The following is a 17275-nucleotide window of genomic DNA, read 5'->3' as shown; positions in this document are numbered from 1 at the left end:
TGATTTTCGATCCATGGTATTCGATGCTTCGGCATGTATAAATATGTATTGTAACATTGAAAGGAACATAATGAAAAATCAAGCTGGTAGTCCCAGTTTTGGGATCGAGGGGAAAATCTTTGTGTATATGTGTTATGCTCTCAGATTGTTTATTTTCTGTGTTTTAGAATTCGTATGTAGGTGATTTATGTACGGGGTTAAAAACTACAGGGGTGCACCAGTCTTGGTTGTGAAGAAAAAAGATGGCACTCTCAGGTTATGCATTGATTACCAGCAATTGAACAAGGTGACCATCAAGAACAATTACTCATTGTCGAGGATTGATGACTTATTTGAATAGTTAAAGGGATTAGCAATGTGCTGAAAGATTGGTTTGAGATCCGGATATCATCAGGTACGCATGAAGGAAGAGGAAACTTACAAGACAACCTTTTTGACTAGGTATGGGCATTTTGAGTTTGTTGGAGTTCCATTTGGTTTGACTAATGCTCCATATACCTTTATGTTCTCGATGAATAGTGTGTTGTGTCCTTATCTAGAAATGTTTGTTACTGTGTTCATTGATGACATTTTGGTATATTCCAAGAATGATGAAGAGCATGTCGATAATTTTGAAATAATGTTGAGACTATTGAGGGAGAACCAGTGTATGCTAAGATAAGTAAATCCAGTTTCTTTGAGACAAAGGTACATTACTTGGGGCATGTGGTCTCCAAGGAAGGCGTAGTATTAGATCTAATCCTGATATGATTATGGTTATATATGTATTGTGCTAATCTAGTTGGTCTTGGAGATGAGACATCATCCCTGAGTTATATTAAGGCACATTTGTTTGTTTATGATTTGGTTTAGATGACATAGTATGCCTCAGAGGAAGAGATCAAGATGAATAGGAAGATGATAAACTACAAATATTTTCCCTATGAATCGGATGAGAAACATGGTGTTGGGAACTCTTATGACTTAGTAAGCACATTGATGAGTTTGAAGGAAGAAATAAGGAGTTGTAATGCAGATAATGACATAATCATGCAGGCACAGGAGAAACAAGCAGAAGTCAATGAAGTAATTCTTCAAAGTTTGTATGAATTGTAGAGACAAGGACCACTCCAGATAAGCTATGCAGAGGTGGATGGGAGTTGTTGTAGCATCCATTTTCATTTTAATTTTATTTTCATTTTTATCGCAAAAATGAAAAAAAATAAAATATTGTGTTATAACGGAAATAAAAGAGAATGCGGAAATTTGAAAGAAATGATTTGTTTTATGTTATTGATGGCTTGAGAAAGTGAGAAACCCAGGAGAAGATCTGAACCATTCGATCAATAGGCAACAGATCTAACGGAAATCGTGTGGTTAACAAGGACAAAGATTAATTCAAAATCGAACATGAGAAATTATAAAACTGAGTTAAAATGTCAATTAATCGGGGTTGTCTGCTTGAAAGATTCAGATCTGATGGTAATTGCATGGATAAAAAGGATGAATTTTAATTCAAAATCGGATGCGAGAAATTATAAAACTGAGTTAAAACCTCAGTTAATCGGGGTCATTGTTACACTAAAAAATGTCACCATGGCTATTTATAGTTAGTATGGCTCTATCAATAGTCATGCTATCCTCCTGGGCAAGTCTTATGCCTCTGCTCTCCATGTCAAACTCCAAAAAGAGAGAAAGTCTTTGTAAATGTGTTTATCTCTGGGTACGCAGATTCTCTCGGCCTTACCTGCGTATACGCACCTAATGTTCACAAAAACTGCGTACTTGTACGCTCTGTGTGTAAAGGGGCAGGTGCGTACCCCTGTAAAGGTCAAAAGGCGCGAGTTTCATCTTTAAAAAGTTACTTGTGGTCATTTCTAGAGAATTCTAGAAGGTTGATCGACGTGTATTGAGCGCCTCCAGATGGTTCATGTACCCCTATGAAAGAGGAACTTATCCCATCAAGAGAGGAGCTATCCCATCCAAAGAGGGGATTATCCCATTGATGGTGGACCCGATTAACTTCCTCTTGAGCACTATAAATACAGGCATTGGGCCAGAAGGAGGGGAGGATGAAAGCTAAACATTTCTAAGGGTAGATGCTGCTGGAATTAGGACTCCCATTTAGAAGCTTGTGAGGAGAGATTACCATCTTTGCTTGTTCTATTTGGAAGTGGGTGAGCTTTGTCAAAGTAAAGGAGAACTCTTGATGGACCCTGGGAGGGACTTGCACAACACCAAGGCTCAGGTTGTAATTGTTCCTTTTGTTTCCTATTAATGAAAATGAGTCCATTCTTCTCAATAACTTGTTATTTATGAGTTGTTTCATGTACTCCTTGGTCTATATGTTAAATATGTTTTATTTTATGAGATTATCAAGTGCTATTTAATCGTTTGATTGTTAGTGAATACAGGTTTCGAAGTGAAGGGGGAGCTCATCCGGATCAGTGAGGCTGGACTGCTACAACTGCGTTGGACTACAGGTAGGATCTAAACACTTGATTTCTCGTATGGTAAATGCATGTTTAGAGAAGGATTGCTCTTGTTTGTCTTGTTTGTCACTAGAGAGTCTTAGGCTCCTAGGGAGGTTGGTTGTGTCCACACTATCGACTCTTTCCGCCTGACAAAATGGCGACTCCGCTGGGGAATCCATTGATGTGAAAGTTTTTTCCTTTGTATGCAACTTTGATCTGAGAAAAGTCATTTATTTTCTGGTTTTTGGCTCTGTGACTTTGTATTTGGGTGGGCTAGCTTAGGGTTAGATTGAATTTAGTTTTTCTTGGTTTTTCCAGTAGTACGCACCCTAGAGTATTGCACAGTGCGTACCTGTACGCACTGTTGCTGTGTGCACAGAGCGGGCCCGCACCTGTCTTAACAGGTTGCCTACGTACCCTGCTAAAAATTAAGAAATTTCCATTTTTTACATTTTTCCTCTTAGATTTTGCTTTTTCTTAGTTTTTACTGCCCAGATCCATTAGTCTCCTGTCAAAGATCTTCACCTGAACTTGTTTCGATAGCATTGAGTGTTTTAGTGGATTTCATAGAAGTTTAAGCCCTAGGGTTTGATTTTTGAGTAGGTCCTGTAGTGACTTTGGCGGTAGAAGTTGTCAAGCCTTAGATCTCTCTGGTTTTGTCAGTCTTCTTAGGAGTCGGACCTGTCATAAAGTCTACCTGTGAGAGCAACTTACCTTTGAGTTGTCTCTTTGGCGAATTTCGAAGTGCTTGTTGATTGAGTATTGAATTCCATTTTACAAAAAGAACAAAAAGATTTGAGTTTTGTTTTGACTGGTCTTTTGATTCTGCATTAGCTGGTCCTTGGCTTGATTGTGGTCAAGAAAAACAACCTAGAATCATCCTTGTAGGCTTTTGCCTCGTTAGGTTTGCTTTAGAGTAAATTTCCTTTTGATTTGCTTGTAAGTCAATTTTTCATAGCTTTTATAGATTTTGAGATTGATTTTCGTTAAAATAGATTTATATGCTTTATTAAATAAGAAAAATACAAAAACATCCCCTTTGAAAAGTTTTGTTTCAAGTAGCTTTGGAGTATTTTGAAAGAAAAAGAATTTTTCGTGCACGTAAGGAGTGGTCATGTTTGTATGCTTGGAAAGATAAAGAGAATTGTTTCTTTGATTGTCTTTACTAAGAAAGTTGTTTTCTATAAAATTTGCATTTTCCAACTCTCTTAGTTAGGAGTTTTCATTGAAAGAGAAAAGTAGCGTAAATCATCTTAGGTGCATCTTTGTAGTGGTTTGAGTCGAGTCTACACACCATTGGTTTCATTTCCGCTACCTTTTGTCTTTAAGAAAAACCATAAAATTAACGCTTAAATTAAAATCAACTTAGTAACTTTTATTTACTAGGGCTCTGAAACACCAATTTAGATCAGGCTAGTGTCTTGGAGTAGGAGAGTAATTAACTCTCCAAGACAACAAAACCAAACAAGTAGCTTATCTTGTGATAGAATAAATCCAATTGTCTCATTTGTACTCTGGGAAAGCTCCTCTTAAAGGAGAAGCACGAGCTCGTGTCCGAACCAGTGAGGGGATCAATCCTCCCTCATTGGGAACGATGCCAGACACGCACGTATTACAAACGGTAAACCTCGGATTAACCATTGTCGAGGAGCCAGGGGTCACTTGTCGGTAAACCTTGGATTATTGTCAAGGAACCGGCAAGGGGATTGAGCTTGATACTTTGCCCTTGCGTGCTGTCGGAGTGTAGACTGTTCCCCCAGGTGAATTTGTTGTGGTTGGTAACCTTAGTGACCAGTATCTTTAGGATTCTACCGAGGTGACGGTGGAGGGAAGATCCCACTGTACTTGGAGTAGACGTCGGCTAGACTCACTTGGATTTTCCGGGGGGTTCACTTCACTCGAGACGGTTAAAGTGGAGGAACTTGTGCCGGTCTATTCATTAAGCAGGTTGCCGGGGTAACTGTTCCACCCGCCACTTCTGTACTAAATCCGGCGATGTTGGGTTTCGTCTCCAAGTAGCGTTTTCGGTCTGGAAGGCTACTGTTTGTGCTTGGTTTGACGCCCTAGATTCTTTAGGCGTGTGATTCAAATTTGTTTGGTTCTTTAGCGACTTTAGGTGTTTTGATTTGAGATTTTACTTTGTTTTCGTGTGTAGTAGTTAAAAGTTTTTAGCTGTGGCGGAATTACCGAGACAGTCCCGTAGACTTCGGGGCAAGTCACCTGAGATTGTTACCGGAACCGATTTGTTGAGGAAACTCCATAGATCGCGGGGTGGATCTCCTGAAGACGTCCCGGGTCAGTACGAAGGATTGAAGGTCCTTGTAACTCCTCCTAGTGGCAGTAGAGTAGGTTCACCTGAAGAAGGAGAATCTTCCTTGGTAGTCCATCCAGATTACCAAAGTCTAGAGACAGGTTATAATCTCGAAGCTGTTACAGTTTCCGAGCTTGCTGGTAGTTTTTCATCTACTAGTGATATAGGCGAAGAACCTGAAATATCTGAACCTGTTACTCCAACTTCTAGTGTTCCAGATTCACCAAGAGTAGAACGAGTTATCACCGAAAATCTTCCTACTGGTTTGATTGCTATTGAAGAACTTGCTCCAGAGGAAGAAATAGGCGTCTCTAACCTTGAAGATCGACCTACTATTGAGCTCAGGGAGCGTGAATCTATCTTTTACAGTCCTCCTAGAAGTACTACTTGGTACCTTTCGTTAACCAATTATTTAGACAACTCAGGGATAGGTTTTTCTACACCTCGTACTCCTTTTCCACCTGGAGGTATTTATACTCCTGTAAATATGTCTGGTCAGTTGTCCGTGTTCACTCAATCTCCTGAATCTTTCTTACACGGCGGTCCTTCTGTTCCCACCGGGTATCAGTCACTTTCTGGTATCTTTGCGAGGGCATCTCCTCAACCCGTCGATCATGGGTTATTAGCTGGAAACAATGGTAATAAACCGTTGGGTGTAGGGGACATTTACATGATGTCAGGTTCAGTTCCCGTTTCTCAACCTCAAGGTGGTCAATTACCGCCTGGGGGGCAGCCTCAGTTAACGCCTGGGGGGTAACCTCAAGGTACACAAATTGTGTCTGGGGGGCAGCCTCAAGGTCAGTATGTACCTATGGTGCAATACATGCCTCAAGGTCAACCCCAGCCTCAATATGTACCACAGGGTCAACCTCAGTATCAATATTTACCTCAAGGGTATCAACCCCAAGGGTATCAACCTCAAGGGTATCAACCTCAAGGTCAAGGTCAACCCCAGTATCAGTATTTACCCTAAGGTTATCAATCTCAAGGTCAATACTCGAGTCAAGGTTATCAACCACCTCAAGGTCAGTCATATGTTCAAGGTATGGGAACTGTGCCTTTCAGTTATCAATCCTATCCTCAATCCGGTTATGGATCCCAGTATCCTCAACCTGTTACGGGTCAATACCCTGGAATGATAGTGTGGGATCCGTCACAAGGTCAACAGATGTTGCAGCCAAGTATACAGTTGTTACCTCAAGCTGGACAACCCGTAGTTTCTGGTCCACCCCAGCAACCGCAACCTGTCCAGTCAAATGTTCAAACTTCTGTAACTTCGGTAGTTACTCAGCCGCCAATTGCACTTGCGTACCCCGAGAAACATATCCTAAAACCCTAAACCCCCTAAAAAATCAAACTAAAACCTAAAAATGAATTTTAAACGGATGAAATTGAAGAGGAGGATGTTGTGGAATACCTGAAAGAGACGGCACTCGATTCTGATGGTCGAATTCTCCGCAATGTCCACGGGAAGTTTTCTTGTCAAAAGCCCTTTTCTCAACCTCAACAGTAAAATGGTAAAAATGACATGGTAAAAAGTCTTTTTATAGGTTTTTTGGATGAATGAATGCTAAGTTTGTTTATTTTTCACCATGAAAGGACATTTTTCAATGTATTTTTACCCATCTTAAACAGGTATGAGTAATGTGTCGTTTTTGTGCAGGACAAAAGGATTTTAGAGTAAAATCATCATTTTTCACGAACCAAAACATCAGAGTCATCTTTTAAGCTCTTTTCTGACTCCTAAAACATGAAAAGATTGCCGAGCGTTTCTTTTACACTCGTTAAAACGGAATTAAAAGACGGTCCCCTTATAGCTCTTTTCTGAACGTAAAAACAGGAAAAGATTGCATGGTTTTTGTCGTTTCAAACTTGATACGGAAATAAAACGACGTGTCCTTGATCGCTTTTTACTTTTCAGGTCAGAGACACTAATCATGAAAGTACTCCTTGGTCGCAAGATCAAGCGGTTCTCCCAGGTATTATTTTATACTTTTTCGGGCTTGGGGGACACAAATTTACGAAAAAGTTCAACCTGGAGTCTTCTTAAGTTTTTCAGACTCTCTAAAATTGAAAAACGCCGAGTTTCTCCTATACTGGGCTCGTTAAAATTTCGCAGTAAAGGACCTGTTCAATTACAAACAGGAACGAACCACTCCTTCCTAGGGTTCGAATCAAAACTAGGTTGGACTCATCCGAAGGATGAGCTTATAATCAAGCATATGTTATCCTCCTCAAGCTTGTTAAAAATAAAGAGGTACTTTCCAGAAATGGTGGGGGAAAAGAGAGAAGAATGAACCTATTTGTTATCCTTTGTTACAGAAGAACCTTATCACCGCTCTTGAACATGACACTTTCCGTTCACCTGGGTTGGGAAATCCTTTGCCTTAAAAGTTGATCAAACCACTTTGAAAGTCTTCAACCGTTTCCGGGTATTAAATTTGGGTCGATCGTAACCAAACCATCTGTCGTGTCGTTATGTGTTCAAGAGGTCTCTGCAAATAAACTTTCATCTGCAAAATACTTGTCATCCATTTGACCATCCCTGAGTCAGTCCTTACAGCAACATTTCTTCAACTTGAACAATGATTTCGTGTTGTGGGCTTGCCTGCAACGGGTCGCTTTCTATCGACATCAGCACATTATCTAGAGAGATGACTTAGAAATCGTCAGTACCTTGAAGTCTGCATGCATCAATGGCAGGTTTCTCGCCTTTGACGTCAGTTTACATCATTGACTTTCGATCGAAGGATTCCGTGAAATGTTCGACATCAACTCATTCATTCACATCTCATGGATTGTACTGGGTACTTTGAGAACCATTGACATTACTGGTGGTTTCTCTCACACTTGTTAACAGTTTACATCATCGATTGGTAATCAAGTGGTTTCTACCATGTTCGACATCAACTCATTTATTCGCATGGCTAGAATCGTACCAATTCGGGAAGTAGAAATGAAGACCTTGGATCTAGTTCCCACCATCCAGGCTGCGAGGAGTTTTGTATTCATTATATAGTAGACCAATTATAAACAGATGGCTGCGTCCATACTGTGTCTACGCAAGTCTATGATTATGATGTACTGCAAGATCATTCCTGTATCAGAGTAGTTAGTCTGTTAGTTAAAGTTTTGATCTGAGTATGGGAATGCCTACCTCAGCGATGATATAATCTTATACATGTATTTTGTGTTGAAAATTGCAGGTTCTGACCAGGCTCTCCATGAGATAATCCTTGAAATGATAAAGCGCTTCACCCTTCCTAGATAATACAAAACCCTAATCTACTACAGGCTTCGCACTTTAGGGGGCAATCTGTTACACTAAAAAATGTCACCATGGCTATTTACAGTTAGTATGGCTCTATCAACAGTCATGCTATCCTCCTGGGCAAGTCTTATGCCTCTGCTCTCCATGTCAAACTCCAAAAAGAGAGAAAGTCTTTGTAAATGTGTTTATCTCTGGGTATGCAGATTCTCTCGGCCTTACCTGCGTATACGCACCTAATGTTCACAAAAACTGCGTACTTGTACGCTCTGTGTGTAAAGGGGCAAGTGCGTACCCCTGTAAAGGTCAAAAGGCGCGAGTTTCATCTTTAAAAAGTTACTTGTGGTCATTTCTAGAGCATTCTAGAAGGTTGTTCGACGTGTATTGAGCGCCTCCAGATGGTTCATGTACCCCTATGAAAGAGGAACTTATCCCATCAAGAGAGGAGCTATCCCATCCAAAGAGGGGATTATCCCATTGATGGTGGACCCGATTAACTTCCTCTTGAGCACTATAAATACAGGCATTGGGCCAGAAGGAGGGGAGGCTGAAAGCTAAACATTTCTAAGGGTAGATGCTGCTGGAATTAGGACTCCCATTTAGAAGCTTGTGAGGAGAGATTACCATCTTTGCTTGTTCTATTTGGAAGTGGGTGAGCTTTGTCAAAGTAAAGGAGAACTCTTGATGGACCCTGGGAGGGACTTGCACAACACCAAGGCTGAGGTTGTAATTGTTCCTTTTGTTTCCTATTAATGCAAATGAGTCCATTCTTCTCAATAACTTGTTATTTATGAGTTATTTCATGTACTCCTTGGTCTATATGTTAAATATGTTTTATTTTATGAGATTATCAAGTGCTATTTAATCGTTTGATTGTTAGTGAATGCAGGTTTCGAAGTGAAGGAGGAGCTCATCCGGATCAGCGAGGCTGGACTGCTACAACTGCGTTGGACTACAGGTAGGATCTAAACACTTGATTTCTCATATGGTAAATGCATGTTTAGAGAAGGATTGCTATTGTTTGTCTTGTTTGTCACTAGAGAGTCTTAGGCTCCTAGGGAGGTTGGTTGTGTCCGCACTATCGACTCTTTCCGCCTGACAGTCGTCCACTTGAAGGATTCAGATTCGACGGTAATCACGTGCTTAACATGGACGAGGTTTAATTTAGAAAATGAATGCTATGGTTTATAGAATGTGCTTTAATTCGTTGAAGTTCGGATCAATCATAGCTACTCATCAACCAGGGACAAGATCTGATGGATATCGCGTTAAAAAGTGCACGAGTTTTATTATGAATTTCGGACACGAGAGGTCTATGAACTATAGCTTTGTTTCCTATCGGGTCTGTGGGGAAGGCAAAGGTTTGAGGTAAAGGCAGACACGATAAGATTATGAACTGAAGTCTAAATTCCTTTCACTTCTGTGATAATTGAAGGTTTTCCATATTCCGCGTAAATTAACCAATTCCGTTGTTTTAGTAGAATAACTAAAATTAAAGACGGATGATCAAAACTCCAAAGGAATGATGATTGGTCGGGTTTCTTTGTGTTTCCACCAATCAAAACACTTTCGATATATACGTGGGCCCATACCCCACAAGTCCATGCACATAGTTTTGTAAAGATGCAATTTGTTGGGTTAAAACAATCTAGCTATCATCAGACCACCCACAGAGAAACTTCATCAACATTCAAGCCACAAATTCGAACAGTGAGCGGCCATCACCTTCTAATTTCTGTTACTGCATGTTATTTTGTTTTCTTGAGAAGAATGAAGTGTCTTTTACCCTCCAATGTAATATTTTGTAATGACTTTTACTTTAGACAGATAGGAGATAGTTAGGTAGTTTGACAGTTTTGGCAATTACTAACTATCTCATGATGTATAAAAAGAGGAAAAATTACATAAAAACGGTTCGAATTTTGAAGAACCCGGAGACTAGGCTACTGTATTTTTTATAAATTGTTGATTAATGAAAGAATCAGAAGTTTTGCACACATTGTTGGGTATGATTTTGTAGCTTATTTGTTATGTGTCATCATATGTTTTCTTTTCTTTAAGTGTAGTAATGAAGCTGCAAGCCTTTGTTTACTTATGTGAATGAAGTTAAAATTCTTTAAAAGAGTGCTCCTATACTTAAAACCCCTTACATCTACATTTCTTCTAAGTTACAGATAATAGTTTCTGTGAAAAATAGCATATTGTCTTTATCTTCTCAAAGTGTTACAGATAATAGTTTCTATGAAAAACAACATATTGTCTCTAACCTTTCAAATAATTCTTCACTCAACATTTATATCCAGCATCATATGGCATTCTGAGATTTTCATATCAGCTAAGTATTAAGGGTTAAAAACTAGGTCTTTCATGTCCTTCATTTGAGGATACACCATACAAATAAGTGACATGAATAATAAACATTAATGCCTTAAGCACAATTTCTACACAACCAAGAAATTGGTTTGTTTAGGGACAACATTAATTGGCACCGTTGCTGGGGAATGATGTCAAGAACACTTTTCCCTGTTTTTTAATATTTTCCTCTTTTTGTTCAGTAAGGAGGAAATATTTGGCTGTATTGAACAGAAAGCAATAACTCTAGCTTCAAAGAGGCCTCATACGAGGTCAAATCCCTCAAAGAAAAAAGTTCAAGCCCTTTCAGACCCTGAGAGACTAGTTTCCAAGAGAGTTGGAAGGCTAAAAACTCCATTTACACCATGTCTTACACTGTCTGCACTTGGTAGCAGTTCAACACATCTTTCATCCAAACATTAACCTTTTATTTACCAAGCAATACCTTTTACATCCACTTCATTTCAAGAACCCAACTGTCAAGAACAGTCTTTAGAGTCTATTTCTTTCTCAGTATCTATTTTAATTATTCACCCTAAACCTATAGCTACATTTCCACCTTCTCATACTCCATTTACTCCTGAGGCAGGTTCTACACCTGCTAGTACTCAACGTTCAGTAAGTTAAGGAGAAAACATGGTAGCACTTGCATTTTTGTTGAATAGGTATGCACCTATTCAATTTCCACAACAGTTGAATAAAATGCCTCAAGAATACTTGAATATTCTTCCTCATTTCTTAGGGGAGGATGAACAAACAACAGAGAAGCATATAGCAGTGTTTTGTAATTTTGCAAAAAATCTCAATGTTGAACACTTGGATATTTTTTTAAGTCTTTTTGTGCAATCCTTGGATGGAGAAGCAAGGAAGTGGTTTAAAAGGCTTCCTAATAACTCTACTCCTACATGGGAAGAGATGGAGCACCTGTTCACCCAGAGAAGGGGAGAGAAAGGAGACCATGGGTATTCACTCACAGAGTTTAATGCTATTAAGAAGAAATCTGATGAAAGTGTTGTAGAAATCATCAGAAGGTTCAATAAACTGTATAATAGTCTTCCAGTGGAGATCAAGCCCCCTCCTGCTGGTGCAAAAATAACTTTTGCAGGGGCATTTGTATCAAATTTTGGGTTTACAATGAGGGAGAGAAGATCCATAACCCTTGATCAGATCCAAACTGATGCCTTAAAAATAGAAGCAAATCTGGTGGCTGTAGAATAAGCACCAAAGACACAGCCTGTCCAAGATAAGGGAAAGGCTAAAGTGGAATCCTCTCAAAGTCAAACGTTAGAGGATATGAATACTGTAACTAAAAATTTGTCTAATAAATTTATTAAATTAGAATTGGAGAGTAAGAATTCTCAAAGGAAAGCACAACAGAACATAAACTTTAATCCTCAATATAGAAGACAACCTCTACAAATTTTGCAGAAGGAGAGAAAAGATCAAGATCAGGTTCAAGCACCACTTTACCTAGAGGCAGATCCTGATGAAGTACCAGAGCATTCCAGGGAAAATGATGATCATATTTCTACATTGCATGTAATGGATGAAGACGAAGTAGGTGTTGAGGGAGAAGAATATGAATATATTGAAACAGATGCCATTTATGATGAGAATGAAATTGATGAATATTGGAAGCAGTTTTCTGATTTTATGCAGGCAGAATTACATAAGAAGTATGACTTGAGATCAAGGAAAAGATCTAGAATTCAAGAAAATGAAGGTGAGAAGCAAGTTCCAACTCTCCTACAAAATGTGACTCCACAAGAATCACAGCCTGCAAAACAATTAAATAAAAGAAAACAATAGCAGAATACAAATAGAAAAACTCAAATACTTCAAGGTGAGTCTTCTCAAGATAAAAGTGATAAAATTCCTTTAGCAAGAGTTGTTAAGATTCCACAAGAGATTTCAGTTGTGAAGAAAAGTGAAGATGAAAATGAAAGGAATACTAAACATGTTCATGTGTTTAGTCTGACTAAAGAGTTAGAAAAAATTAGAATTCAAGTGCCCCTCATAGAGTTGGTTAAAACACCAGTTTATCAAAGAGAGATTGCTTAGTTTATCAATCTACCTCAGAATGTGAATATAAATGACACTATGAATCTGCAAGAAGATAAACCAGTAGTGTTTTTTGGTCCACATGTTGGCGAGGTAGATTCTTCAACACCTCCTTTCCACATTTCTTTATTGATTCATGAATTCCTCTTGCATGATTGTGTGTTTTATTCAGGAGCTTCACATAACCTTATGCCATTATTAGTGATGAAACAATTAAACCTACAAGTTACTAAACCTTACAAAGAAATGTATTCTTTTGATTCAAATAAATTCAAGTGTCTGGGGGTCATTAAAGATATGGTGGTGTCACTAGCCTAGATCCCAGCTAGAAGCTTGGTAATGGATGTAGTGGTAGCATATATCCCTGCTAGGTTTGGAATGTTGCTATCTAGGTCATGGGGGCTAAATTGGGTGGTGTTTTGAAACTGGATTTTACTTATGCTATCATACCAATTTTTGGTGGAGAAGAAAGGAGACTGTACAGAGAAACAAGATTTGTTAAAACAATCACAAAGAATGAAGCAAGTAATTCACCTGTATATAGCCAAGAGAAAGATGACTTTTCTTGCTTCATGCTGCATGACAATGCAGAGTTGGCTGAAGATAACCAGAGGTAGCTTACTTCATCCAGTGTAAATACAGGGCTGCAAACAAAAGGGGTGAAATGCTTCTTTGATGGCGCCTATTCTAAAGAAGGAACAGGTGCTGGTTTCCTTCTAATTACACCTGGAGGTAATATGATCCCCTTTTCTTTTAAATTGGAGTTCCCCTTTTATTTTAAATTGGAGTTCGAGGCAACAAATAATGTGGCAAAATATGAATCCTTGATCATTTCTCTGCAAACAACAAAACAAATGGGAGTCCAGTCAATTTCTGCTTTTGGAGATTCAGAGCTAATTATAAAGCAAATAAGGAACCATTGTCAAACAAAACACCCTAGTCTTAGGGCATACATAAATGAAGTGTGCGATTTGGTTGAGAACTTCTTTGAGGCTTTCAACATGTAGTTCATTCCAAGAGATGGAAATAGATTAGCAGACTCTTTGGCTGTGGCTGCCACTACTTTTAGGCCTCCTATAAATCCAAAGCTAATATATGAGGTTGAAATGAGGCACAAGACTTCTATTCCGGATAATATAAAACACTGGAAGATTTTTGAGGATGATCAGGTGATTAATGAATTCTTGACTATGATTGAAGATTTTTAGGGCATAGAGATTGATCAGGATGAAGATGAAACAACAGAATATCCCGAAGTAAGTGGTTTCAAAAATTCCATAGTTAATAAAAAAATTATTCAATTGAAAGACAATATTCTGCCAAGGGGGCTTCTTCCTCTTGAAAGACTTTTTAACTCCAATGATGTAGCTGTTATTTAAGAGAAAATTCCACAGGTTGAACAGATTCAAGATCACAATATTTGAACCCAGAAGGAGCCCAAGTTAGTCAAATTATTTAATGGAGTTCCACTTAATTATAAGGAGAGATATCTTAAGCTTTTCAGGGACTATGTTGATGTTTTTGCTTGGTCCTATGAGGATCTCAAAACATATTGTTGTAGGGAAAAGTATCCGATTCGGATGACCCTATCCCACTCTAAGGGTGATAGTACCTCAGCAACAACTGAAAAGGAAACTACTGAAGGTTTACTTCTTTATGAAAGCAAAAGAGAATGAAAGAATGCACTAACCATTGCCTTGCGCTTAATGTCGAATCCAAACTCTTCTCTATGGCTGCTTGCTCCCAGCTCCTTGCTCTATTGCTGGCCCAGCTACAATGAGATCCTGCAAAATAGCAAAGAAGGAAACTACAAGCAACATGCAATCATAACTGATTCAAGGATTAGTGTAAATCAAATATACAATTATCACAATATATCATTGAAACAAGAGCATATAGAAGAACCTCAATAGCTTTTATTAATGAAGAAGTAAAGTTCTGAGAGAGTTACAACCATTGAAGGCCCCAATCCAGCAACACCTCCCAGCAGAAAGAATTTCTCCTCTTCACCTCCCTCAAGCAATCACCCAATAGCTCTATAGTGAAACCAACAGCATAGCATTACTTTGCACAAAATTCCAGCCTCCTGAGCTCATAGGAGAGAGCTCAATATATAGATGAATTGAGAAAGGATGAGTCAGCTTGCAACTGATGTGTAGCTGCCTTGTGTCCTCTCTCTCTTCAGTTGATCTTCAGTTCTTGAGTCCACTTGGAGAACCTTGCTTCCACTTGGAGAAACAGAGCCTCTGACTCATCACAAGGCGAAATCCCTGATCCAAGTGTCATTTTTGGAAGATTCCAGAGCAATGACTCAGTGTGCCACTTGTCCCATCTCGCTCAGCGCAGGTGGCCTTTGTTCCACCTGCTTTGCAACGCAGGTACACCATGGAGGAGTTGTGTTTCAGCGCAGAAGCCTAGTGGAGCACCTGCTTTGATTTCAGGATTGCTTGTTTTTGAGTGTTTTCAGGTGGAGAACTGATCTGAGAGCTGTTGGTTTGCTGACCTTGTTCCTCTAGGGGTAGGAACATTATGTTTAGGGAACTTTGGATCCCTTGGATTATTGACAATTCATGCCTGTTGCTGTAAGGCACAAAATTGTCTATAACAGATGCCCCCTAAAGTATGAGGTCGTTTATCGGGTGAAATGCTTTATTGAGAGGATCCGAAGTTCATTCAATCTGCTGAGAAGTGTCCTGTAATAAGATACAATACAATACATTATTTTTCATACATTTTCATGATCTAGCTGAGGCGGGCATTCCCATGCTCAGCTTTATAAATACATTTTCGTACATAGAACAGACGATCGTCTGATTGTAGACCGATAATTCTCTGCTGAAATTATCATCCTTTGAGAAGGATGATCATCTGCTGTAATGATGTACATATCAAATGTCTTTATGTCCTGAATATATATTGCAGCCCGGATGGATGAAACTAGATCCGGGGTCTTCAATCTCTTCCGATCTTCACTCGATGTACAAGTCGATCCATGTGAGAATTTCTTGAAGTCGAACATGGAAAGACATCGCTTGATTACCGGTCAATGATGTAAACCGTTAACAAGCGCGAGAGGAATCACCGATAAGGATGATGACCCTCAAGGTACGACAGTACAATTCACATAGTGGGAATAAAGGACTTGGCGTCGACCACCATGCAAAATCTTCTGGTCGAAGGTCATTGATGTATACCTGTCGCTGGAAGTGAGAAACTTGCCATTGAGGCATGCAAGCTTCAAAGTACTGAAGGGGTTGTTCCTAGATCAACTCCTTGGATAATGAGCTGATGTCGACAAGGAGCGATCCGTCAAAGGAGGGCCTTAATGAATCCCACATCAGTGACACGGAACGGAGCTAGTGATTGTGATGAGGTGAAAACAAACTGTGATGTATGATTCAGGGCGGCGGTCATGAAATGGATGAAGGACAATGTATGGCAGTGGATGGGACACGGTTGACTCTTTGCAGAACAACATCTCTTGAACATATAACGACACTGATGTGATGGATTGGTAGCATTACCCCAAAATGTGGATGGTGTGGCGAGGACCATGGTTATGAGACCGGTGAATGAAACAACCCAACCCGATGTGATACGAAGGACAAAGTGTCATGTTCAAGAGTGACTTGCTACCATTAAAGCTGTGAGGTTCTCCCAATTTTTCCCCAGTCATTGCTGACCAGTACCTCTTTATTTTTGTCAAGCTTGAGGAGGATAACATATGCTTGTTCTATAACCTGCCCTTCGGGCAAGCCCATCGCTATGTTTTAATGAGCCTAGCGATAGGGAAACTCGTTCTCATCTAAAGACAAGTTTGTCGCTATTTAATCATTTTAACGAGTCTAACGACAAGGAAAACTCGGTCCTTTTCATTTTTAGAGAGTCTGAAAAGGTACATAAAGTCAACTCCAAAATTCCTTTTTCGTCATTTAATCCCTTAAGTCCGAAAAAGTATAAAACAATACAGAAGGGATGAGTTTTCGATTGCTTTAACGAGCCGAACAAAACAAGCGCTCGATCTTTTTGTGCAATAATCCCTCAGGTCCAAAAAGATTAAAATCTAGAGGAGGGATAGCTCTTCCGGTCCTTTTAACGAGCTAGAAGGCCAAAACTCGGCAAACTTTTCATATTTTAGGAGTCAGTGAAAAGAGCTCAAAGAAGACTCGTCTTTTGAGGAACGAGTGATAAACAGGGATAGCAGCAGATTCCAGGTACAGGTTGGAATTTTCCAATCACGGCAGTGTCACAAGGATGGCTAAGTGAAATCACTCTTCGCAGCTGTTCCTCAAAATGGGTAAACAAACATATGGAGATGAACGTTTGGCCAAATGAACGGATGGAGGTGAGAGCATATAAACACGACCAAGGGCTTTAATATGGCTGTCAAAGGTTACATTTACCAAGGTTATTTACCGGTTCATTTTTTCTGGGTGAGCTTGAACTCTAGGGGAAGATTGCTCACAACTTATGTTTATTTTTTAACGAGCATGAACTATGTATTAAAACTGCTCGGATTCTTGCGTTTATTTTTTAACGAGCATGAACATTGCTAAAACTGCTCGATGATGCCCCCAGCATAATAATGCAGACGAAGCATATACCCCCTAAACTTTAAGGGGCAGTTCATTTTTTAACGAGCTTGAATGCGTTCAAACCTTGCTCAATTATATGGTTTACTTCTGATTTTTTACCATAACTAGCTTCTCATAGCACTGCATTAGGGGTTAGCTTCTATATGGGATAGGGTAACCTTTGATAGCCATATTAAAAGCCCTTGCTCATATGACCAATTATTGCTCATAGTTTTTAGGTCACATGACCAATTTT

This window comes from Pinus tabuliformis, chromosome 5_2 (genome assembly GCF_031772625.1).
Source record: "Pinus tabuliformis cultivar Carrire ecotype Pingquan chromosome 5_2, CPIR1, whole genome shotgun sequence".
In the NCBI taxonomy this organism is placed as follows: domain Eukaryota; kingdom Viridiplantae; phylum Streptophyta; class Pinopsida; order Pinales; family Pinaceae; genus Pinus; species Pinus tabuliformis.
This window is presented reverse-complemented; position numbering follows the sequence as displayed.